The sequence below is a fragment of the Dendrobates tinctorius genome, unplaced genomic scaffold (genome assembly GCF_039654945.1).
Source record: "Dendrobates tinctorius isolate UK_male_01 unplaced genomic scaffold, ASM3965494v1 ptg000067l, whole genome shotgun sequence".
NCBI lineage: Eukaryota > Metazoa > Chordata > Amphibia > Anura > Dendrobatidae > Dendrobates > Dendrobates tinctorius.
Genome location: NW_027361735.1, coordinates 1,963,239 through 1,990,881, shown reverse-complemented (window position 1 = coordinate 1,990,881; position 27,643 = coordinate 1,963,239). Strand labels below are relative to the sequence as shown.

General features: G+C 46.7%; 1 pseudogene; it reads left to right on the top strand.

Annotated features, from left to right (window-relative positions):
• The first annotated feature begins 4,288 nt into the window (after window positions 1-4,288).
• The window catches only part of LOC141095147 (uncharacterized), a 35,590-nt pseudogene continuing 12,235 nt past the window's right edge, over window positions 4,289-27,643 (top strand).

Below are 27,643 nucleotides of genomic sequence, written 5' to 3'. Positions count from 1 at the left end.
ATTTGGTAAGTAAACTACAGTCATTGTCAAGTTGCCAGTATTAGACTGATTAAATGATAGCTGGGGTGAAGAAATCCATCTGGTGGTTCTTGCGTAGTCAGTGTTAGAAGTTTCCAGTTTATGATTTGCTCACGCTCCGGGGTGGGACTGTAGGCAGACTCTGATTACACAAGAACTAAAAAATGGATTTCCTAACCACAGGTAACATTTTAATCAGGTTAACACTGTCAACCTGACAATGCCTGTAGTTTACTTAGCAAAATCCTGCTGACAGGTTTGCTTTAATATTTCTGATGAGACACTTATTTGGGGGGGGGGGACTTTAACCAAACCATAGACTGAAAACTTGATACTTCCGCCATGAGATATATAAATATTTCTAAAAAACAACATAACTCTCTATAATCTGCTTAGAAGACATAGACCCATATGATCTGACTGAATGCTGCTCTTATTTCTTGCAAGCACACCTCACCTGTTCTAGAATGGATTTTATTCTCACCAATATAGAGAATCTTCCATTTGTGCACTATGTTTGGGCAGATAATGACTGTGTTCTAACTGTCTTTAAATTTGGAGGTCATCCATTACCCCTATATAGGTGGAGGCTATCATTTGATAACATCTGGGAAGCCCATACACACTACATTACAGGTATCTTTATACGTTTGGCATCAAAAAGGAAAAAGGAGAGGTCAGCTCTACAAACAGATTTAGAACAAGTGAATAAACTAGAAGTAGCTAATCCATCTTACTCTTCCCTATACCTAATTAAACGTATATCTGATCTCAAAACACAACTGAAAGCTATACTTACATCATCACCTGTATGTAGCAGAGGCGATCGAAGTAGTGCAGCTTCTAGTCTCCGATATGGACTATTGAACCATGACAAAAGTGAAATTTTTTTTTTTTTAAATATTAGAAAAATTAAAAAATATAAACGTTCAAATCACCCCCCTTTTGCGCCATTCAAAATAAAACTGCAAAAAAATAAAATATACACATATTTGGCATCACTGTGTTCAGAATCGCTCGATCTATGAATATAAAAAAGAATTAACCCAGTCGCTAAATGACATAACGAGAAAAAAATTCAAAACGTCTGAACTATGTTTTTTTAGTCGCCACTACATTGCAATAAAATGCAATAAAGGGCGATCAAAAGATCGTATCTACACCAAAATAGTATCAATAAAATCATCAGCTCGGCACTCAAAAAATAAGCCATCACCCAGCCGCAGATCATGAAAAAAAATAGACGCTACAGGTCTCAGAAAAGGGTGCCTTTTTTTTTTAACCAAACTTTGGATTGTTTTTTCACCACTTTCATAAAAAAGAACCTAGTCATGTTTAGTGTCACTTTTTTTTGCAGTTTCACCATACTTGGCATTTTTTCCCATTTTCCATTACAAAACCAATGGTGTCACTCTAACATACAACTTGCCCTGCAAAAAAATAAGCCCTCACATGGCAATATTGACTGAACAATAATGTTATGTCTCTGGGAAGAAGGGGAGCAAAAAACAAAAATGAAAAAAACGAAAATACCTCTGGTCGTGAAGGGATTAAATTCAATGAGAGGGAAAACCAAATGCACATGCAACACCGTAAGGGCGACCAAAAAGCTTCCCAGACACCTCAAATTAGGGGCAGAAACCAGGAAAAGTTGTATCAATTGAGCTAGAGTATAAATAGTATAATTGCGCAGCATGGATGCATGGGACAGGGCCTGGAAAAGAGCATGGACCAGCATTTCTAATTGAAACATTGTTCAGTAACAGGTGGATGAGTGAGAGGTGTAGCCTGGTGCTCAGAGAGCCAAGGCAAATTCAGGTAACATGCTTCAAGGAGACCCAACTTGGAGTCCAAACATTTCCAACATTTAGGGGCAGACACCAGGAAAAGTGGCATCATTTGACCCACAGTAAAAATTTGATAATGGCACAGCAGCTGTCTGCCATGGGCCATGTATGAAGTATCAGTGTCTGACCCAGCATTTACAGCTTTGAATGTAAGTTTAAATTAAGACATGGTGGGTGAGAGACCAGTTTAGACCTGCTGTACTGGGAGCCCCGATACCTCATGCAACAGCTCAAACTGCCTTTCTGCTCAGTCACACTCAGTTGGCACAAATATCAGCTTCGTAGATTACTATTGTTAGAAACATTTAAAGATAGTAACAAAGGTATTTGATTGAAATTAACTGCATTTCTGTTGGTCTGGAAGCCCTACTGCTAAAGGGAACACATATAAAGGAGAACCAACTTGGAGTACAAACATTTCCCAAAGTTATTGCCACACACAACTAAAGTGGCATCAATTTCCCCAGAGTAGGAATAGTGTAACAGTGCAGTTTTTTTGCTTCTGCTACCGTATGGGCAATTCAACTCCCCTTTCTTTGGCAGCTGTGCAGTGGTAGTATTATTAGTATTATTTATTGTTATAGCGCTATTTATTCCATGGCGCTTTACATGTGAAAAGGGGTATACAAAATAAAAACAAGTACAATAAAGTTAAACAATACAAGTCACCGACTGGTACTGAAGGAGAGAGGACTGCCTGTCTACAAGGGATGGGTGAGGATATAATAGGTGGAGTGCAGGTTGGTGTAGGTTGTAGGCTTGCAGGAAAAAGTGGTTCTTCAGGTATCTTTTGAAGGTTCCTATGGCAGGTGAGAGTAAAATATGTTGGGGTTGACAGTTCCAGAGTAGACGGGATATAAGAAAGAAATCTAGTATGTGATTCTGGGAAGAGGAGAGGGGAGTAGAACAGGAGAGCTTGTGAGGATCGGAGGCTGCCTGCAGGTAAATACCGGGAGACTAGGTCACAGATGTATGGAGAACACAGGTTGTGGATGGCTTTGTATGCCATGGGTAAGGTTTTGAACTGAAGTCTCTGGGTGATGGGAGCCAGTGAAAGGATTGACAGAGAGGAGAGGCCATGGACTTGTGGGGAGGGTGGATTAGTCGGGTAGCAGAGTTTAGGATAGAATGGAGGGGTGCGAGACTGTTAGAAGAGAGTGTACAAAACAAGAGTTTTTAGTAGTCGAGGCAGGAGATGATGAGTGCATGGACTAGGGTTTTTGCACATTCTTGATTAAATATTGTACAGATTTGGGAAATATTATTGAGTTGTAGTGGGCAGGAAGTGAAAACAGCATAAATATGTGTTTTGAAGGAGAGATCGGAGTCCAGGTTTACCCCGAGACAGCGAGCTTGCAGCATTACTTGTAGATGAGGCCCAGAAAGAGCCCATCACCGCTTCATCTGCTTGACCGTAGCCACCACCCCGGTAAGCAATAGGACACATTGATTATAAGAAGCACCAACATTTTATTAAAACTTTTTTTTCCTATTTTTCTCCTCAAAATTTGGGGTGCATCTTATAATCCGGTGCTTTTTACAATCTGCAAAATATGGTAAGTGCAGACCTGCTGGTCTGGGAACCCTACTGCTACAGGCAACACACATGAAAGAGATCCAAATTGGAGTTCAAACATTTCAAAAAATTATTATCATACACCACTAAAAAGGCATCAATTACCCCAGAGTAGAAATAATATAATGGGGCTATGACACCCCTTCCACTACAGGCAACCAACCAGATGGAGACCCAACTTGGAGTCTCCACATTTGAAAAAATTATTGTCATACATCATTAAAGTGGCATCAATTTCTCCAGAGCAGAAATACTGTATTATAATTGCTCAGCATTTTGACAACTTTTGTTACTGGACTGGCAACTCAAATCCCTTTCTTTGGCAGCCACACAGTGGCTATTATTTATTGTTATAGCACCATTTATTCCATGGAGATTTACATGTGAAAAGGGGTATACATACTGTAATAAAAACAATAATCTTTATATAGCGCTAACATATTCCGCAGCGCTTTACAGTTTGCACACATTATCATCACTGTCCCCGATGGGGTTCACAATCTAAATTACGTATCAGTATGTCTTTGGAATGAAACCGGAGTACCCGGAGGAAACCCACACAAACACAGGGAGAACATACAAACTCCTTGCAGATGTTGTCCTTGGTGGGATTCAAACCCAGGACTCCAGCGCTGCAAGGCTGCAGTGCTATCCACTGAGCCACCATGCTGCCCATCTAATCTTAAACAATACAATTCTCCAACTGGGCAGGAGGAGAGAGGAACTTGCCAGTGAGTGCTTACAGTGCACAAGGGATGGGTGAGGATACATTTGGTGAGTGTAGAGCTGGTCGTGCAATGGTATGGTGGAACGATGGTTACTGTAGATTGTAGGCTTTTCGGAAGAGATGGTTCCTTTTGAAGATTTCCATGGCAGGTAAGAGTCTGATATGTTGGATTACAGAGTTTTAGAGTAGAGGGGATGCACGGGAGAAATCTTGTATGTCATCGTGGAAAGAGGCGATAAGAAAGGAGTACTGAAGTAGATCTTGTGAGGATCGGAGGTTGCATGCAGGGAAGTACCGGGAGACTAGGTCACAGATGTATACTGGAGGAGACAGTTTGTGGATGGCTTTTATGCCATGGTTAGGGTTTTGAACTAGAGCCAGTGATGGGGTTGACAAAGAAGACAACCTGGGGAATAGTGGGAGGATAGGTGGATTAGTAAGGCAGCAGAGCTTAGGATAGATTGGAGGGTTGCGAGACTGTTAGAAAAGAGGTCACAAAGCAGGAGGCTGCAGTAGTCGAGGCGTGAGATAATGAGTGCATTGACTAGAGTTTTTGCAGATTATTGATTAAGGAATGTAAGGATCTGGGAAATATTTTTGAGTTGCAGTAAGTGGAAAGGCCATGGATTTGTGCTTTGAAGGAGAGATCAGAGTCCAGGGTTATCTCAAGGCAGTGAGCTTGCGGGACACCCTCATTTACACCTTATAGATGAGGGCCAGAAAGAGCATGTGCTCCAGTGGATGGCAAGCGCTGCATCAAGTGGCCTCTCCTTCTCTTCCTCCACCTTAATATTACACACAGCAGAGTCCCCAGAGGTGACACCCCAATTAACTTTGTTCTCTCCACGTCACAACTCTCCAAGCACCCAAATGATTGTGGGGAACAACAGATGCGCGAGTCTGCACAGCTATTCACACATTCTATTCCATGGCCATCAGAAGTCTGCTCCAAAGATTCGCAGACTCAACAGGAGAAAAGCATCTACATTGAAGCCCAAAATTTCTTTCAATTGGATCCGGGGCCGGATGAAGTAGGTTTCGAACAGAATTCAGACCCTTGTCAAGACAAGGAGTAGGAGAACAGAGAGGATGATGGGGTTGTAGATCCCACTTGGTGTGAACCCAGAAGCACGCAGCTGAGTAGCTCAACAGAGGAGGTGGAGGAGAAAGAAGATGAGGAGGTTACGTTGCGGCGTCACACACAGACATGGTAAAGGGCAACTATGACAAGCATGGCATGCTGAGTCACAACTCTGGTTGTGGCCAGCAGTGGTTGCTGGTCTGCAGCTCGCATGGGCGGCTAGGATTGCTTAGCCTGGGCCTTTGAGACCTGAAAGGATGACCCAACTCACAATCTGCCAACCTTGTAACAAACCAACACAACAGTCAGTAGAGGCAAAAATTGCAATAATTTGAGTACTACATGCATGAACAAGCACATGCACGATCAACATGCCTTAGTCTTGGAATCTCACTGCGCTAAAATGCTGCCTAGCAGACCTTGCAATTCACCGGGCACACCATCAACCGCATCTGCTGCTTCTTCCTCCTACGTCACTGTGGCAAGTGTTCTCATACTGGTCTCCGGCCGCACTACCTCCACTTATTTAGCTGCTGCAGTCAGGGTGAGTGACAGCCCATCAGCAGTAACAGAAGTGGACATGCCTGCAGTTTTTAACAGATCTCAGACAGGAGCACATCACATCTTTCTCAATCCACCATAATATCTCCACCTGCACTTCATTCACAGTCCAGCAGTTTGTCATGTTGTTCACCCTACTCCACTTTACCTCAGCACAGCAGTCAGTCCTCAGTCCTACAGCTGTGGTTACATAAAAGATTGTTCCCTCCTACACGTCAAAGCTAAGAGCCTGAACTTCACCATGTCCAATCTTTTAATGGTGGAAATGCTGCTTTTCTGCCTGGTATATACTGACCCTTTCTGAAAGCTGATGGCCTTTGCAGTACCACAGTACCAGTTGCCCAGTCACCATAACTTACCTAAGAAAACTATGCCTATGCTACACCAGCATACTACAGACAACATCATCCTTTTCTTTAAAAAACCTATGTCCGCCAGGGTGCATTTCACCACTCACATTTGGACCAGCAAGCATGGCCAGGGGCGGTACATCTTGCTGACTGGTCACTGGTGACCCTGGTTGCTGTGTGGGCAAGTGTGAAAGGGTCTGACCCTCAAGTCTTGGAATCCCCAAAGCTCACAGGGCCCTTGGGGATGGAGAATGTCATGACTCTGTTGTCTGATGTCCCGGGACCAGGAGCTCCTTCCCTGTCCCTAACACTAGGGTCGCCCTAGCTTGCCCGGTTCCCCAGTTTACTTCTGTTGTTGATGATGCTAGGGTTACGCACCTTACCATAGCTTCTGAAAACTCCCTCAGTCTGTAACCTTTCCCCTCCCAGGAAAGAGAGGAGTAGTAGTGTACCATAATACACCAATCAGACTAGCAAGGTAATAAAAACAAGGATAAAGGAAAATATCAATTACAAAGATTTACTCACACAAACAACAGAGGTAAACCCTGGGGAGTGAAGGATGGGGTAAAACCAAAATCGGAGAATGAGGGGAATTAGCACACAATCAAAACCTATCAACAGTCTCAGATAAATCCGCCAAACACCTTCTGAAACAACAACAACAACAACCCACCATCTCCTTGCCATATATAGGAGAGGGGAGTGACTAACAGTGAGCAGCTGAGAGCCTTAATGCAGGAAATGTTCCAAAAGCTCTCAACTGAGCAGATTAATAGCTGCACTGCTAAAAGAAACCTGCACCATTTAATATGAAGGTGAAGTGCTTTTAAATAGTGCAGGAGTAGGAGTAATCAGACGCTGTGGTCTTCTGACACCTCTCTGTTGTGGTAAACCTGTGACAGAGAACTAAACCACTGCAAATTAGAAGATGGAGAACTAAAATACTAGACAACAGGGGTTGGAGAACTAAACTACTAAACAACTAGGGTTGGATAACTAAAGCACTACACACCATAAGATGGAGAAGTAAACTACTAGACAACAGGGATTGGAGAAGTACACTACTAAACACCTAGGGTTGGATAACTAAACCCCTACACACCAGGGAATGATGAACTAAACCACTACACAACAAGGGATGGTGAAGTAAACCACTAGACAACAAGGTGACAATAGAAACCAAGTTTTGGAATCCCTGAAGCTTGCGGGACCAACCTCTGTATCCAACACTACCTCCAATGCATTTGCCTCCTCCATCTCCTGTAAGACCTTAACCGATGCCCTCAACTTCTCCCTTAATGAGACCTGTGTTCCAACAGTGCAGAGAGAATCTCCCCACCTCCATAATGCGCAGCCTCGTCTCAATGCAATAAGGCAGTGTTTAAATAAATATGCCGTAGAGATTGCTGGCACATAGATCAAGATTTGTGGACAGCTGTCCAGTCCGAGTTTAAGCAATGGCTGTGTTACGGGCTGGCGGAACGCACCAAATAATAAAGAAGGGGTTTGGGTGCGTTCGCAGCCCGGGGTCCACCGTACAGAGATGGTAACTGCTGCTCGGTAATGGTGGACACTATATGGCCGTATAAAGGAAGAACACACGCGGGTTAACGTCACCCAGTGTGTACAGGGCGAACTCTTACCTCACAGAGCAGCACTACTGCAGAACATAAATGCCGGAGCCCGCTTACCTCTCAGAGTTCAGCAGCGAAACGCACAGAATGCGGTCACAGAACTCTGCCCCAAGGACACGGGGTCAGAGTCCCTCTAGACCTTCTGAGCGTGTGGCGTCGCACCTGCGGACGCCACTATAGATGCTGACTATGGTGGAGTGTCAAGCACGTGCACCGTGGCATGCAGAGCCACCGGTGGACACCGATGCCAGTCTCAGACTCTGCCTCTACCTACACCTAAGCCTTGGCGCTTAATAGGCTAGGTTGCACAACACATGCGTACCAAGGGTAGGGGTTTCTTAATCAGTCATTCACCAGAGACATTGATACATGCATACAACCCTCACTCCTCATAGTCTGGTAATGCAGTCTATACTAGAGCATGGTCAGGCGGCCATGCAAACCTTTTATAGCAGCGTCCTTCCGGGACCTTCCTTACCTTCCTGATGGTCCAATCTGAGCTGGAGAAGGACCTGAGCATGTGACCTCCGATCTCCAAAGAGAGATCATCCCACGGGCATACTCAGTGGACCGAAAGGAGGAATTGGTCCCTGGATTAGCTCGCTGCTGACCAGCATGCGTAGCTATAGCTGGACCAGAGGTGGCAGCAGCAACAAAACCTACAGAGCTGGTCTGAGCAGAGCGCCTGGATCGACGAGTCTACTGAGCAGCCTCCTCTGCGGCCGGAGAGGAATGGGAGACTGCCGAATGCAAGGCTCGGGATTCCTGCTGTGCAGCGACAGGAACCCGACACCTAACAGGCTGTCTCAGCAAACCTTGTATGCAGAAAAGGGCTTATGTGATAACAGTGCAAGCCTGTTGGTGGCCCTATGCTGGGGCAAACTCACATACGTGCCTTGCATGGCTCATGTCCTCTACCTGGTGGTACAGCAATTTTTCTGCCACTATCCTGGCCTGGATGCGCTGTGCAGAAAGCACACTTGCTGTGTGCGCTCTTCTGCCATTCGCATCCCAGGGGTCCTTGACTTGTATCGCTACAGAGGTCTTTAGAGCTACCGATTAACTGGTTGATATGTGATGTGCCCACACGTTGGAAATCCACTCTGCACGTGTTGTAGTGACTGTGGGCGCAGCAACAATCCCTGGTGCAGTATCTTCATTTGCAAACCTTGGGCCAGCGCAGTATGGACGTGGTGCAAATCATGCTTGCAGAGTGGGCACAGAAGAAGGACCTCTGCACCCTTCTGTTTTGAAAGGAAGAAATGGAGGTGATGGACGCGCAACAGTCAGGAGATGAAAAAGGATAATTTTTCCCTCCCTGTTGTCCATGGTTGGTGGGAGGGGACGGAGGAAGCAACATTGAGTGTTACCATGTCACCAACACACCATGTACTTGGATCTCATGGAAGCTCCCGAAACATGAGCGCCTTCCTGCGCACTCTCCAGCATCATGCCCGTATTCTTAGGGTCAGATATAGTGCTGACTACTGTGTTCATACTCTTAATCACTATTTGGATACCCTAAAGTAAAATAATAGGCTCCTATTTTACTTAAGGGTATCCAAATAGTGATTAAATGTTATTGTGTATTTGGTACACACCAGGTTGATCCATGGTGATATTTAAGATTGGGCAAAACCGTGTGATCAATCTGTTGATACCCTGGTAGATCCGCGGTACAAGAGTAAATTTAACCAGATGCTTCCCTCACGCTGGAGTATCGAAAAACAATTGTAGACAATCTTAAGGTTAGTTTTGCACAAGACAGCAGTGAGGCACACAGTGTGCATCCCAGTTCTAGACGTGCAACCCTAGTTACATGGTTATGCCTTACACATCCTCCTATGTTTCCTGCTCTTCCTCTGGGACCACCACCTTCTCCAGCAGAAAATTTTACATGTAATCCAGCATGTAGATGACCAGAATAGCAATGCTGACGACGACATCGTCAGTGATAACCATTGTAGTAACAATTTCAAAACTGTGCAGAAGGGTGCAGAGATCCTTGATTTGAGCCAGCTCCGCAAGCGTTATTGGCACCACATCTGTACTGCGCTGGCCCAGGCTTTACAAAAAGGACAAACTGCAAAAGGACTCATCGCTGTTGCCACAGTCATTGCAAAATGAGCAGATGGAATTCCATCATCTCGAAACATCACAAATGAAACTGTTAACGGTCAGCCAGAAGACCTCTGGAGCTATGCAAGTCGATAACCTGTGGTAGTCAAACAAGCTTACCACATCAACTACTCAGTAAACTAACTTTGCCCTGTTCTCTCCTTCCAAATATTATTCTGAATCTGCACCCTAATATTCATCTGTCTCCACACCCTCCATGCACACGATAACTGCACTTGATACTTGACTATTGCACTTAAACACACAAGCTGATAATTGGATCATGTGTAGGGAGGAGGACCCCTGCAGAGTGTCCGGGCCGGAACCAAGGGGACCGCCATCTGAGTTCCTAAGGAAACAGTACCCGGGGAGCAGAGGAGGAGAGTGGACTGCTGAGAGTGACAGGACAGCAAGGGGAGGGGCGAGTATAAAAGGGACAGGGAGCTCGCAGGGGAGTCAGTTGGTGATACGTCAGACACGGAGCAGGAGATGGAGGGGGCGTGAGAGAGCGGGAAGGACACTGACAGTTGAGAGAACTGACCAGCAGCAGAGGGTAGATACGCAGTGGCCCTCAGTAAAGAGGCGCCGAGCTTACTGACAGGGGACTGTCTCTTCACCCCAATCCCGGGTTACGGCCTGCCCCCGGTCACCCTCGGTTGTTACCGCTGAGCTCGAGCCCACCGCGGCCTGTCTGCTCCCTCTCCCAGCTGCTGCCAATCCTCTTCAGCCCGCGGTAGCGGCCTGCCCACTGCCATCCGCGGATGCTGCTGGTTCACATCAGCCCGTGGTTGCGGCCTGTCTATCACCGCTCACAGCCGCCTTCACCCCACTGCAGTCGGCAGTGGGGGCCTGTTCCTCGTCAACAGAGACACTCTGCACACAGCTTCAGGCTGTGCACGTGGCCAGTAAACCGCCACTCTTGAGCACTGCGACACCACCCTGCTTGGGGACAGGAGTCCCATTGAACTCGCTAACAAGCGCAACCCCACTGTTACAACAGGGGGTTACTTCATCTCAGGACTCCATCAGGGCCTGTTGTGCCCCAACTCCTCCTGGGCGCTGGGGTGCCCGAAGACTACTCCAAATCTTCAGCAGTTGGGCCTAGCAGCTGTGACGCCACAGCAGCCTCATCAAAGATGCCAAAGCAGCTTCATCAGCAACGCAGCTTCCACAGAGACGCTGAGGGACGTCAGGACGGATAAGTGACATAGAATATAAGGACTCATAGACGTCCATACCATGGCTCCATAGTAACCAGCCTCGGCCAGGTTAGCCGTGTTCTTTCCAAATAGTGTTTGGTTGTACCGAGTCCCTGCGAGGACAACTGTTGTTACCCTTTTTGGTTGCTTAGTATAGCCTTAGAAGCTTTAAATTATAAAGAGTTTGCTTTTCAAAGTTCAACCAGTCTCGCATCTCGTCACTGCATCCTGTGAACCTGCTGTTACCTACATTTGGCGTAGTCGACAGGATGCAGTCTCTGAGTGTGGACAATGACACCCAAGACCAGGGCAGGGCCGTGAACTCAACAGCTGACGAGGGCTCTCGTTCCAGTATTTCGTTGGGGGCTATGCTGAGCAACCTGCCTAGATTTTTCGGCTCCAATACCATGCTATGGAGCTGGACAGAGCGAATGCGGGGGCTCTTTCGAATGCACCCGATGACTCCTGACCTGGAAGCAGAAGTAGCTCTCATGGCGTTAGACGGGGAGGCTCGGAATTCAGGGATGTTAAAACCCTCGGAACACCGCAACACTTTTGATAAGGTTTTGCAGATTTTAGAACAGACCCATGGGGACCCAACCAACGTGGGAGAGTTAAGAACCCTGTTGTTCAGTAGGATGCAGGGGGAGGTGGGAGACCATCACCCAGTATATGACTGTCCTCCAAGAGTTACACACGGCCATCGAAAGAAAGGATGGCGTAGGGGTAGGACCTGCTGATACTACACTACGCGACCTGTTGGTGACTGGACTGCGGGACCCGTTAGTAAAGCAGGCATTACGGGCACAGATTAGAATGAATCCACGTATAGACTTTTCCGAGGTGGGAAGTCAAGCACACGCTCGAGAGCAAGAGCAGGGAATGGCGGTCCCTGTATGGAAGGTCTGGAGCATGGAGGCTTCCCTGAACGCAGTTGCAGAGCCTCAATGGGTAGAGGAAATGAAACAGGAGTTGAAGAACATCCAGGGAGAGTTGGCTGAAGTGAAAAGAAGGACAGAGTCCGGGACTGGATGGACTAGTGTTAACCCTGGTCCTTGGGGACCCCGCTCCCCTGGGGTGGTCTGTCTGCACAGACCCGGTGCTATGAGTGCAGGGAGCCAGACCACTTCGCCCGAGAGTGTCCGCGGCGTGGGAGATACCCACCTCGGCGGCCATTAAAACTAGAAGGCTCCGGGCTGGGGGGACGCCGCTCGGAGCCAGAACCCACGATTAGGGGTGGTAGAAGTCCCGAAGATTTGGTCGCAAAGTGTCCGGTGGTATGGGCAGAAGTAGAGGGCTGGACAGTCTGGTGCCTAGTGGACACAGGGTCACAAGTGACAACTATGCCTGCAACTTATTTCCTGCAAAATTTTCCTGAAGCAGTGAGACCCCAGTGGGGACCCATGATCAGACTGGTAGCCACCAATCAACTACCGGTTCCTGTTGCCGGGGTGGTGTGGGTACAGGTGATGCTGTGTGGTAAATTCCTCGGCTGCAGAGGAGTGGTTCTGACCCACGGAGAAACTGATAAACAGCACCCAGTCATTTTGGGCATGAACATACTGCGGGAGTTTGGCAACCTACTCCTCAATGATCCCACACATGAGACCTTGAAACAGTGGGGTTCCCGCACGGCCCAAGGACATGTATTCCAGCAGTTGGTGCTAGAAGCACGAGTCCTCCAGGACTGCCAGGAGGGCGAGGCCCTGGGCAAAGTCATCGCGCCAGCGGCTCCCCTGCTTGTACTGCCCCCTGGACAGACAGTGGTGGCCCTACCCATCTGAGCCCTGATACCATTGGAAGGCATGGAGATGCAGGTGGAGCCATGCTACTCAGAGCGCTTACCCCCTGGCATACTGGTGGCTCACTCCCTGACCACAGTGCAGAAGGGGACTGTCCTGGTGCGCTGCGTCAACCTTGAAGACCATGACATTGTCCAGAAGCCCCAGACAGAATTGGCCAAGCTAGTAAGGCCTTTTGAAGAAGTGATACCGGCCCCTGAGGTTCAATTGAGAGTGCAGTCCGAGGACCCTTGGGAAGTAACTATCCGGACTCTGCAGGCTACCGAAATTTCAACTCAGGAAAAGGGTCGAGACATCCTGGAACAAATGCGGGCCGAGCTCTCTGGACTAACTGCGGCCCAGCTCTCTCAGATAAAAACACTGCTCGGACAGTACCACAAGGTATTTGCTAGTTATGAGGAGGATTTTGGATGTACCACCGCCATCACCCATGGAATTCCCACGGCAGGAGCAGCCCCCATCCGTGAACGATATCGACAGATTCCTCCACAACTCTATCAAGAGGTGAAAAATTTGCTGGCCCAAATGCTACGAAAGGGAGTGATTCGAGAAAGCCAAAGCTCCTGGCAGCTTCCATTGTGTTGGTCCGCAAAAAGGATGCCACCTTACGATTCTGCATGGACTATCGAAAACTGAATGCTTGCACCATCAAAGACTCGTAACCACTGCCCTGAATAGAAGAATCCTTGTCTGCCTTGGGGAAGGCGACGTACTTTTCTACTTTTGACCTGGCCAGTGGGTACTGGCAGGTGCCCATGTCAGAAGAAGACAGGGCTAAGACGGTGTTCATACTTCCTCTGGGACTATTTGAGTTCAATCGAATGCCGTTTGGACTGGCCAACGCCCCGGGGACCTTTCAGCGGTTGATGGAGCGGTGTCTGGGAGATCTCAATTTTGAGGCCACGTTGATATACCTGGATGATGTCATCATTTATGCTGCCACGTTTGAGGACCACATGAAGCGGTTGGAGCAGGTACTCGGCCGGCTGCAAAATTACGGCTTGAAGGTAAAACCCCAAAAATGCCACCTATTTCGCACCCAAATCGAATATATGGGCCATGTCGTCTCGGCGGAGGGAGTAAGGTCGTCCCAGGAGAAGGTTGCTGTCATTCAGGGATGGCCTACCCCCGAGATGATAAAAGACATGTGGGCCTTCCTGGGGTTGGCCGGATACTACCGTCATTTCGTAAAGAATTTTGCATGACGGACTCGAGCCCTGCACGACCTGCTGAAGGGGGCTCCCGCTGGGGCAAATGGATGGAAAATCCAGTGGCGACAACCTCAAGAACAGGCCTTCCAAGACCTTAAGGCTACCCTTTCGGATGCTCCGGTATTGGCTTATGCGGATTTCTCGCAACCGTTCATCCTGCACACTGACGGGAGTCTTCACGGACTGGGGGCTGTGTTGTCATAAGTTCAAGATGGCCAGGAGAGAGTGATCGCATATGGAAGCCGCTCACTCCATGATTCCGAGCGCAACCCTGACAATTACAGCTCCTTTAAGCTCGAGTTCCTCGCAGTAGTGTGGGCTATGACGGAGCGGTTCGCAGAGTACCTGGCGGGCTCCGAGGTAGTGGTGCGGACCGACAGTAACCCGCTGGCCCATTTGGAAAATGCAAAACTGGGAGCTCTGGAACAAAGATGGATGGCCCGGATGGTGAAATTCAACTATAAAATTATCCATAAAAGAGGGTCCGAGAATGTACACGCTGATGCTCTCTCCGGGATTTGACATACAACCCCAGGGAAGAGTCGAGACAGCGAACTAGAAGGGGAAGAGATACCATTTGCCCTCACCGCTGCCGTACTTACAGCTGCCACCCAGGAAGTACCACCCACGGAGAATCTAAGGGGCATGCTGGAACAATCCCAGGATATGTGGATCCAACAGCAGCAAGAAGACGAAGAAATTGGGCTTCTCCGGAAATGGGTAACCGCTGGCAAATCGCCCACTGACTCCCAAAGACAGACTTTGACTCAGGACATGTCGCTGATGTCACGACAATGGGAGAGACTGGTTATCTGAAAGGGACTATTGTATCATAAAATGAGAAAATGGAGAAAAAGCTACTGACCAAAATGCAGGGATCACTGCAAAATTACAAATTTTATTGGTAACAAAAAGACAACATCCATGTAAAAACATTTAAAAAGTCATACAATGACATGAAACTATCACAAAGGCTTATAATAAAGCCCAAAGAGCTCCCTCCAGTAAATGGACATATATAAAAAGGCTCTAGAATATATCACATACAATAGCATACCTGCAATGAAGAAATGTTCAGAGATGTAATACTAAACATAATGATCCATTGAATAATCCATCCAAATAGACTATAGTACAATAATGAATGCAAGTGATAACAAATGTAAGCAACTGAGCCATGAAAATAAACACCATAGGGTACTAAGTATAGATGAAAAGTATAGCAATCATGGTGTAGCCAAGAGGCTAAAATGACCAACATTAAATCCTGCCTGCATAGTCCCTATATAATGCCACTTACAAGGGGGAGCTTGTGGAGTGCCCTACGCTTGTCGCACACCAAAAGGTGGCTTCATCAGGGGCTCATGACATCATGATCAACATCTATGATGACTTGGCAGGTAGTTACGCCAGGAGTCCAACTTAACGAACTGGCTTGAGAAGCCCACGAAAAAGGGGCCCATTTTGGAGCTCAAAAGACCTTGCAATGGTTACAACAGAAAATTTACCATCCATGCTTGCATGCCATTGTGGACGAGACTTGCTGGACCTGTCACCTATGCGAATTAGCTAAACCGCCCGCACAGCGAGCCCCAGTACAAACAATCGTGACCTCAGCGCCCCTCGAGCTTCTGACGGTGGATTACCTGACCATTGGTACCGCATTCCAGGGGTATGAACACTGCCTCGTCATGGTAGACCATTTCACCAAGTTCGCTCTGGTCACCCCCACTCGAGACCAGACCGCGGAGTCGGCTGCCTCCGCAATTTGTAGAAACTTTATACAAGTTTACGGCTGCCCTCAACGGATACATTCCGATCAAGGAGCATGTTTTTTGGGAAAAATAGTGGAGGAACTACATCATCTCTACGGTATTGACAAATCCAGGACCATGCCATACCACCCGCAGGGAAACGGGGCCTGCGAGCGATTTAATCGGACTTTAATCCAAATGTTGCGTACTCTGGAGAGTGACAAGAAGGCCCGTTGGCCCAAATATGTCCCTGAACTAGTATGGGTCTTTAACATCTGAGTACATCGAATTACCGGCTATACCCCTTATTCCCAGTTGTTTGGACGCGAGGGCAAGGGGATCACGGAGATAGAGTTGGACCCAGAGGAACCTCAGCCCTGGACTGGGGTATCATCATGGGTCCAAAATCACTGGCACAGGCTGCAAACTCTTCATTGAATCGTACATACCAAACTTCAAGATTTAGAACACCCAGGAAAGAGTTCATCTCTGCCTCCCGACCTCCAAAGCGGAGACCGAGTACTCGTACTAGACCAACGTCCCCAGAACAAATTAGAGCCATGCTGGGAAGAGGGTTCCTATCGGGTCCTACGCTGTATAAACCCTGAAGGACCTGTGTACAAAATACAACCCGAGAAAGATGAAACGCTGCCTACCCACGTAGTGCATTGGAATATGCTATGCCCCTATATTTCCACCGACCTGAAACAACTTGAACCTGCTCCTCAGGTCTCTGAACCATTGCCCGTGTTCTGTGACCTGGACGACGAAGAAGACTTCCCCACAATAACCAGGGGCTCTCTACTCAATGATAAACCAACTGACACAATTAGCCTGCCTGTACCAGCTTGCCCAACACAGACGACCACCCCAGAAGACTGCACCATAATCGAACTAAGACGCTCCGAGCGGTCAACAGTCGTTAAACCCCCCGAACGATATGAACAGGACCAATTCATATAGCAAAAAAGACTGACTCCTCTGCAGATCAACTCAAGCCTATTGAGGCCCTCGCCCGAGGACTGGTGAGCTTATAGGATGGGGGAGTGTAGGGAGGAGGACCCCCGCAGAGTGTCCGGGCCAGAACCAAGGGGACCGCCATCTGAGCTCCTAAGGAAACAGTACCCGAGGAGGAGAGTGAACTGCTGAGAGTGACAGGACAGCAAGGGGAAGGGCGAGTATAAAAGGGACAGGAAGCGTGCAGGGAAGTCAGTTGGTGATACGTCACACACAGAGCAGGAGACGGAGGGAGCGTGAGAGAGCGGGAAGGACACTGACAGTTGAGAGAACTGACCAGCAGCAGAGGGTAGATACGCAGTGGCCCTCAGGAAAGAGGCGCCGAGCTTGCCGACAGGGGACTGTCTCTTCACCCCAATCCTGGGTTACGGCCTGCCCCCGGTCACCATCGGCCATTACCGCTGAGTTCGAGCCCGCTGCGGCCTGTCAGCTCCCTCTCCCAGCTGCTGCCATTCCTCTTCAGCCTACGGTAGCGGCCTGCCCGCTGCCACCCGCGGACGCTGCCGGCTCACATCAGCCCATGGTTGCGGCCTGTCTATCACCGCTCACAGCCGCCTTCACCGCTCTGCAGTCGGCAGTGGGGGCCTGTTCCTCGTCAGAGACACTTTGCACACAGCCCCAGGCTGTGCACGTGGCCAGTAAACCGCCACTCTTGAGCACTGCGACACCACCCTGCTTGGGGACAGGAGTCCCATTGAACTCGCTAACAAGCACAACCCCACTGTTACACCAGGGGTTACTTCATCTCAGGACTCCATCAGGGCCTGTTGTGCCCCAACTCCTCCTGGGCGCTGGGGCGCCCAAAGACTACTCCAAATCTTCAGCAGCTGTGCCTAGCGGTTGCGACGCCAAGGCAGCCTCATCAAACACTCCACAGCAGCCTCAAAGACGCCACAGCAGCCTCATCAAAGACGCCAAAGCAGCTTCATCAGCAACGCACCTTCCACAGAGACGCCGAGGGACGTCAGGACGGATAAGTGACATTATAGAGTATAAGGACTCATAGACGGCCATACCGTGGCCCCATAGTAACCGGCATCGGCCGGGTTAGCCATATTCTTTCCAAATAGTGTTTGGTTGTACTGAGTCCCTGCAAGGACAACTGTTGTTACCCCTTTTTGGTTGCTTAGTATAGCCCTAGAAGCTTTAAATTATAAAGAGTTTGCTTTTCAAAGTTCAACCAGTCTCACATCTCGTCACTGCATCCTGCGAACCTGCTGTTACCTACACATGCAGCTTTATATGAAAATCCCTATTTATTATAATTGCCAGACCTGAAATAACAAGCACTTTTCACCTACTGTGTCCCCCCCAGTTCCTTGTAGATTGTAAGCTTGCGAGCAGGGAGCTCACTCCTAATGTCTCTGTTTAAATTGTTTCTTAACTTGCATTGAATTTATTGTCTGTACATGTCCCCGCTTAATTGTAAAGTTCTGCAGAATATGTTGGCGCTATATAAATAAAAATTATTATTATAACCTGCAGTGTGCGATCAGTGAAAGTGAGTACACAGCGACCAAGCTTTCTGCAGCAGTGCATCAAGGCTGGGTTAGTGGTAGAGAAATTGCTGTACCACCAGGTTGAGGGTGTGAGTCATGCAAGGTACATTTGTGAGGTTTGCACCGGCATAGGACTGCCACCAGGCTTGCACCATTATCACACTTGGCAATACCTGGCTCCAGGTTCAGTGGAAACAGCCTTTGCTGTAACTTGACCTGGAAAGCTGTCCACTTTTCTTGAGCTGTGTGACTGTAAGCTCCAAAGCATATTAATTTGAACACTTCCTGATTGTGTGGTGCCCCCAGGAGTATGGCCGCCACACTGGCTTTGCCTTCCTCCAGGGGGGAGTAATGCCAGGCTTGGAGGCAATGACGGGTCTCTCTCGCAGTCAATCCATGCATGCAACAGTTCCACTCCAGGCCAGCATTGGGAACTCTGAACGAGGATTAAGGGGAGGAGTGCTCTCTGAGGGCCAAGAGGAAGGGGTGGTTAGTTAGTCGGCGGAGGGTGAATTGTGCAGACGTGTAGAGAAGCTGGAGGTTGAGCTAGGAAGGAGAGCTCCCTCACAGTGAGCGCATGAACTGGAGCCTGGTCTCCATGGTTGTACGGATACTGACAGTCCTGCAACAGAAACCAGAGGAGTAGGAGGCTGTAAATGCCCTACTCCCATCTAAGACTTGAGGGCACAACAGCAGCTTGGATACAGAGCCAGGACTCAGAAGAGAGGAGTCCCCGAGATAGGCTACAGCTGTCTGCCGTGCAAGTAAGGTTCTTGAGAACATCTGACAGGAGGAACTTCAGTGTAGCTCAGTACTTGGAGTACTTCATTTAAATAAGCACTAGGAAGGAGACTGCACAGCCCATCTGCTGAGAGATAATCCCCGAGTTGCTTCTAGGCTAGCCTGCTCCGTTGCCATCTGTAATCAGGACCCTGGACTGCATTTATCAAGTAAAGGTACAGAAATTGCACCCCGATGTGATTTGTCTGCTTCCTACCCTGTCGGCACTGCTACATCCCCGTGCCAACCACATCTACACTGCCATGGGACTACAGCTTCACCTGTGGGGAGCTTTTACATCTTTGCTGCACCATACTATCAGTCCCAGCGGATCTGCATGCAGCGTCGGCTTAACACCTCACTTGCCGAACACCACAGGTGGCATCACAAACTATTCCACCCTTACATTCCCCCATTGCTTGGCATGTGTAGGAGGAAATGTTCTTTTACGTGACTACAGCTGCGGCACGGAGGGCAGTCTGCTGTGCTGAGAGGGTGGAGTACGGAGAACAGGACATACTGCTGGACTTTGTGTGACATGCAGGTGGAGATATTATTGTGGATTGAGAAAGATGTGTTGTGCTAGATGACACAAAAGCAGCATTCATGTCAACTTCCGCAACAGCTGACGGGCTCTCACTCACTCTGACTGTAGGGGGTAAATTAGTGGAGTTTCTGCTGCTGGGGACCTGTGATAGAAGACTTGGCATGGTGATGGAGGAGGAAGAAGCAGCAGATGTGGTTGACGTTGGATGTTGAGGCCACCTAGTCTGCATTTTAGCTCCGTGAGGTTCCCACAGAATGGGATGATGATCACACATGTGCTGGTTCATGCGTGTAGTTGTCAAATTATTGCAATTTTTTCCTTTCCTTTTTTTTGCAAATTTGGCAGACAAATTGAGTAGGGTTATCCTAAAAAAGGCAAAAAAGGCCCAGGCTAGGCAACTCTTGCAGCCCCTGCGAACTGCACACTCGCAACTGGTGCTGGTCACAGCCAGAGTTGGGGCTGAGGATACATTGCTTGTCCTGGTTGCATCACTTTGTGTCTGTGTGGGAAGCCAAATCATAACCTCCTCCTCTTCCTCCTTCTCCACCTCCTATGCTGAGCTACCCAGCTGCCTACCTCTGAGTTCACACCAAGTGGGATCTACAACCTTATCGTCATCCTTTCCATTCTCACACTCCTCACACTGAGAGTCACTCCCTTCCTCTTCCTTCCCTGACACTACAGTAAAGTCTGAGTCTGAATCTGGTACCTGAGTCTCATCAGAATCACCTCCATTCCTGTGGTTAACGTCTGGTGACAAGGGTCTGGATTCTGCTCATACCCTACTTTGTCCAACCCCAGATCCAACATGAAAAAAATTTTTGCCATAGGGTGAAGGTGCTTTCCTCTTTTGGATTCCGTGATTTTTTGGAGCATACCTCTGATGTCCATAGAATAGAAAGTGTAAACAGCTTTGCAAAATGGCCCACATGTGGTTCCCCACAGTCAGTTGGGCATTTGGAAATTGACACAGCGGAAGCAAGGGCGATTGGGGTGCCACCTCTGAGGATTGTACTGTGTGTGAGGTTAACATGGAGGAAGAGGAGGAGACGCCACTTAATGAAGCGTTTACCATCCACTGGAGAACATGCGCTTTCTGAGCCTCATCTACAAGGCATACCACTATGTGGCTGCCAAATAAAGGGAGTTGAGCAGTCTGTCCAGTAACAGATGTTGTCAGTGGTCTTTGGATAGGACAAGACTGTTTGTTCAGTTGAGCTTACATTAACATAAAGACCTAACCTCGTACATATCTAACACCAAGCATATTCCTGCTTCCACCACAACCTCTGCTTTTTTCCCACTCATGTTGTAAGTAGCCTTCTCCTCTTGTAGCCTGCTGTTTCACAACCTTAGGTTGACAACTCTTCAGTCACCTGTAACTAAATGAACAATCGCCATTTATTTTCTTAGATAGGTGTAACAGTGTTGTTCAGGCGCACTATCAATTTTTAAGTAGAAATCTGGCCTTCTGATTTGTCACTGAAACACAGTTTTATCACAAACTATTTGGATTAGTTAATTGGGCCTCCTAGTCTACCACAATATTAGTCCTAATGTTTTTTAAGTGGAAGTCTGGCCTTCTGATTTCACACTGAAACACAGTTTTATCACAAACTATTTGGATTAGTTAATTGGGCCTCCTAGTCTACCACAATATTAGTCCTAATGTTTTTTAAGTGGAAGTCTGGCCTTCTGATTTCACACTGAAACACAGTTTTATCACAAATTATTTGGATTAGTTAATTGGGCCTCCTAGTCTACCACAATATTAGTTCTAATGTTTTTTAAGTGGAAGTCTGGCCTTCTGATTTCACACTGAAACAGTTTTATCATAGCTTGGATTAGCTAATTGGACCCCAATATTAGACCTAACAATTTTTAAGTGGAAATATGGCATTCTGATTTGTCACTGAAACACAATTTTATCACAAATGATTTGGGGTAGCAAATGGGGCCTCTGGAGATTGCCATACAGGTTTTGCACATCTAGTTAAATGCTGGAAGATAGATTTCACATAGGGCTAGATCCTATCTAGCTAACTGACAAGCTCACAGGCAGCACTATCAAGAGCAGCTTGTCTGCACTATGACACTGAGCAAATGGCGCCACCAAAACAGGATGTCATCTTTTTATATGGTCAGGGACATGTGACTTCGGCAGACAATCACAGAAGACCTGGTGGCATGACATTTTGATTTGTTTCTGCACCCTAATAGGCTGCTGGAATCAATGCACATGAAGTTAAAGGGATAATTATAAGTACAATTCAAAGTACTTGTTCTCACCCACAAAGCTCTCCACAGTGCAGTACCCCCCTACATCTCCTCCCTCATTTCTGTCTATCGGCCTAGCCGACTGCTGCGCACTGCAAAAGACTTTCGACTAACCTCTGCACTAATCCGCAAATCCCACTCCTGACTCCAAGACTTTTCCCGTGCTGCGCCAATCTTCTGGAATGCTCTACCACAAGAAATTAGGACTATCCACACTTTACACAGTTTTGGCGCTCTCTCAAAGCACATCTATTCAGAGCAGACTCTCACGATCACTAATCAGTCATTTTATGTGCAAGTGTGAGTATGTAGCCCATTCACTATCTCTGTCCCCCACCTTCTTAAGATGGCTGGACCATCATTGTAAATACATCATTGTAAATGCACACCTGTACTTTGTATCTCCCCCACCTCATTGTAGATGGTAAGCTCTCACGAGCAGGGTCGTCTTATTTTACGTTACTGTATTGTTAATGTTGTTACTTATGACTTGTGTTTTGAAACTGTTAAACTGTAAAGTGCTGCGGAATATGTTGGCGCTATATAAAGATTATTAATATTATTTAACCCCTTCACCCCCAAGGGTGGTTTGCACGTTCATGACCGGGCCAATTTTTACAATTCTGACCACTGTACCTTTATGAGGTCATAACTCTCGAACGCTTCCATGGATCCCGGTGATTCTGACATTGTTTTCTCGTGACATATTGTACTTCATGTTAGTGGTAAAATTTCATTCAAATAACTTGCGTTTATTTGTGAGAAAAACGGAAATTTGGCGAAAATTTTGAAAATTTCGCAATTTTCCAACTTTGAATTTTTATGCCCTTAAATCACAGAGATAAGGCACACAAAAAACTTGATAACTAACATTTCCCACATGTTTACTTTACATCAGCACAATTTTGGAACCAAAATTTTTTTTTGTTAGGAAGTTATAAGGGTTAAAAGTTGACCAGCGATTTCTCATTTTTACAACACCATTTTATTTTTAGGACCACATCACATTTGAAGCCACTTTGAGGGGTCTATATGATAGAAAATACACAAAAGTGACACCATTCTAAAAACTGCACCCCTTAAGGTGCTCAAAACCACATTCAAGAAGTTTATTAACCCTTTAGGTGCGTCACAGGAATTTTTTTGAATATTTAAAAAAAAATGAACATCTAACTTTTTTTCATAAAAAAAATACTTCAGGTTCAATTTTTTTTATTTTACCAAGGGTAACAGGAGAAATTGAACTGCAAAAGTTATTGTGCAATTTGTCCTGAGTACGCAGATACCTGATATGTGGGGGGGAACGACTGTTTCGGCGCATGGCAGAGCTCAGAATGGAAGGAGCGCCGTTTGACTTTTTCAATGCAAAATTGGCTGGAATTCAGATTGGACGCCATGTCACGTTTGGAGAGTCCCTGATGTACCTAAACAGTGGAAACCCCCTACAAGTGACCCCATTTTGGAAACTAGACCCCCCAAGGAACTTATCTAGATATGTGGTGAGAACTTTGAACCCACAAGGGCTTTACAGAAGTTTATAACGTACAGCGGTACAATTAAAAAATCATATTTTTTCCACAAAAATGATCTTTTCACCCCAATTTTTATTTTCCCAAGGGTAACAGGACCCTAAAAGTTATTGTGCAATTTGTCCTGAGTACGCTGATACCCCACATGTGGGGGTAAACCACTATTTGGGCGCATGGCAGAGCTCGGAAGGGAAGCAGCGCCATTTGACGTTTTTGGCTGGAATTGAGATCGGACACCATGTCGGGTTTGGAAAACCCCTGATGTACCAAAACAGTGGAAACCCCCCACAAATGACACCATTTTGGAAACTAGACCCCCTAAGGAACTTATCTAGATGTGTGGTGAGAACTTTGAACCCCCATGGGCTTCACAGAAGTTTATAACATAAAGCCATACAATTAAAAAATCATATTTTTTAAACAAAAATGATCTTTTCACCCTCAATTCTTATTTTTCCAAGGGTAACAGGACCCTAAAAGTTATTGTGCAATTTGTCCTGAGTACGCTGATACCCCACATGTGGGGGTAAACCACTATTTGGGCGCATGGCAGAGCTCGGAAGGGAAGCAGCGCCATTTGACGTTTTTGGCTGGAATTGAGATCGGACACCATGTCGCGTTTGGAAAACCCCTGATGTACCAAAACAGTGGAAACCCCCCACAAATGACACCATTTTGGAAACTAGACACCCTAAGGAACTTATCTAGATGTGTGGTGAGAACTTTGAACCCCCATGGGCTTCACAGAAGTTTATAACATAAAGCCATACAATTAAAAAATCATATTTTTTCCACAAAAATGATCTTTTCACCCTCAATTCTTATTTTTCCAAGGGTAACAGGACCCTAAAAGTTATTGTGCAATTTGTCCTGAGTACGCTGATACCCCACATGTGGGGGTAAACCACTATTTGGGGGCATGGCAGAGCTCGGAAGGGAAGCAGCGCCATTTGACGTTTTTGGCTGGAATTGAGATCGGACACCATGTCGCGTTTGGAAAACTCCTGATGTACCAAAACAGTGGAACCCCCCACAAATGACACCATTTTGGAAACTAGACCCCCTAAGGAACTTATCTAGATGTGTGGTGAGCACTTTGACCCCCCCAGTGCTTCACAGAAGTTTACAACGCCCGGGCGTGAAAATAAAAAATTCGTATTTTTTCCACAAACATGATCTTTTAGTCACCATTTTTTTATTTTCCCAAGGGTACCAGGAGAAATTGGACCCCAAAAGTTGTTGTCCAATTTGTCCTGAGTATGCTGATACCCCATATGTGGGAGAAAACTACTGTATGGGCACACGTCGGGGCTCGGAAGGGAAGTAGTGACGTTTTGGAATGCAGACTTTGATGGAATGGTCTGCGGGTGTGATATTGCCTTTGGAGAGCCCCTAATGTACCTAAACAGTGGAAACCCCCCACAAATGACACCATTTTGTAAACTAGACCCCCCAAGGAACTTATCTAGATGTGTGGTGAGCACTTTGACCCCCCCAGTGCTTCACAGAAGTTTACAACGCCCGGGCGTGAAAATAAAAAATTCGTATTTTTTCCACAAACATGATCTTTTAGTCACCATTTTTTTATTTTCCCAAGGGTACCAGGAGAAATTGGACCCCAAAAGTTGTTGTCCAATTTGTCCTGAGTATGCTGATACCCCATATGTGGGAGAAAACTACTGTATGGGCACACGTCGGGGCTCGGAAGGGAAGTAGTGACGTTTTGGAATGCAGACTTTGATGGAATGGTCTGCGGGTGTGATATTGCCTTTGGAGAGCCCCTAATGTACCTAAACAGTGGAAACCCCCCACAAATGACACCATTTTGTAAACTAGACCCCCCAAGGAACTTATCTAGATGTGTGGTGAGCACTTTGACCCCCCCAGTGCTTCACAGAAGTTTACAACGCCCGGGCGTGAAAATAAAAAATTCGTATTTTTTCCACAAACATGATCTTTTAGTCACCATTTTTTTATTTTCCCAAGGCTACCAGGAGAAATTGGACCCCAAAAGTTGTTTTCCAATTTGTCCTGAGTACGCTGCTACCCCATATGTGGGAGAAAACTACTGTATGGGCACACGTCAGGGCTCGGAAGGGAAGTAGTGACGTTTTGGAATGCAGACTTTGATGGAATGGTCTGCGGGTGTCATGTTGCCTTTGGAGAGCCCCTAATGTACCTAAACAGTGGAAACCCCCCACAAATGACACCATTTTGTAAACTAGACCCCCCAAGGAACTTATCTAGATGTGTGGTGAGCACTTTGACCCCCCCAGTGCTTCACAGAAGTTTACAACGCCCGGGCGTGAAAATAAAAAATTCGTATTTTTTCCACAAACATGATCTTTTAGTCACCATTTTTTTTTATTTTCCCAAGGGTACCAGGAGAAATTGGACCCCAAAAGTTGTTTTCCAATTTGTCCTGAGTACGCTGCTACCCCATATGTGGGAGAAAACTACTGTATGGGCACACGTCAGGGCTCGGAAGGGAAGTAGTGACGTTTTGGAATGCAGACTTTGATGGAATGGTCTGCGGGTGTCATGTTGCCTTTGGAGAGCCCCTAATGTACCTAAACAGTGGAAACCCCCCACAAATGACACCATTTTGTAAACTAGACCCCCCAAGGAACTTATCTAGATGTGTGGTGAGCACTTTGACCCCCCCAGTGCTTCACAGAAGTTTACAACGCCCGGGCGTGAAAATAAAAAATTCGTATTTTTTCCACAAACATGATCTTTTAGTCACCATTTTTTTTATTTTCCCAAGGGTACCAGGAGAAATTGGACCCCAAAAGTTGTTGTCCAATTTGTCCTGAGTACGCTGACACCCCATATGTGGGAGAAAACTACTGTATGGACACACGTCGGGGCTCGGAAGGGAAGCAGTGACGTTTTGGAACGCAGACTTTGATGGAATGGTCTGCGGTTGTCATGTGCGTTTGGAGAGCCCCTGATGTACCTAAACTATTGAAACTCCCCACAAGTGACCCCATTTTGGACACTAGACCCCCCACGGAACTTATCTAGATGTGTGGTGAGCACTTTGAACCCCCAAGTGCTTCACAGAAGTTTATAACACTCGGACGTGAAAATAAAAAAAATCATTTTTTTTCCACAAAAATGATATTTTTGCCCCCAATTTTTTATTTTCCTAAGGGTAACAGGAGAAATTGGACCCCAAAAATTGTTTTGCAATTTGTCCTGAGTAGGCTGATACCCTACATGAGGGGGTAAAACACTGTTTGGGCGCATAGCAGAGCTTGGAAGGGAAGGAGCACCATTTGACTTTTTCAACTCAGAATTGGCTGGAATTGAGATCAGACGCCATGTTGCATTTGGAGAGCCCCTGATGTGCCCAAACAGTGGAAACCCCCAATTCTAACTCCAACCCGAACCCCAACACGCCCCTAACCCTAGCCCTAACCCTAGCCCTAACCCTAGCCCTAACCCTAGCCCTAACCCTAGCCCTAGCCCTAGCCCTAACCCTAACCCTAGCCCTAACCCTAACCCTAGCCCTAACCCTAACCTAACCCTACCCCAACACACCCCTAGCCCTAACCCTAGCCCTAACCCTAATGGAAAAATGGAAATAAATACATTTTTTTTATTTTATTATTTTTCCCTAACTAAAGGGGTGATAACGGGGGGTTTGATTTACTATTTATGGCGGTTTTTATGTTTGGCGGCTGTCGCACGCTAAAAGACGCTTTTTATTGTAAAAATAGTTTTTGCATCACCACATATTGAGAGCTATAATTTTTCCGTATTTTGACCCACCGAGTCATGTGAGGTCTTATTTTTTGCGGGACGAGTTGACGTTTTTATTGGTACCATTTTCGGGCACGTGAAATTTTTTGATCGCTTTTTATTCCGATTTTTGGGACGCAGAATGAACAAAAACCAGCGTTTCATGAATTTCTTTTGGGGGGGATGCGTTTACACCGTTCCGCGTGCGGTAAAATTGATAAAGCGCTTTTATTCTTCGGGTCAGTACGGTTACAGCGATACCTCATTTAGGTCGTTTTTTTATGTTTTTGTCGGTTTTATGCAATGAAAACTATTTTATATAAAAAATAATTATTTTTGCATCGCTTTATTCTGCGAGTTATAACT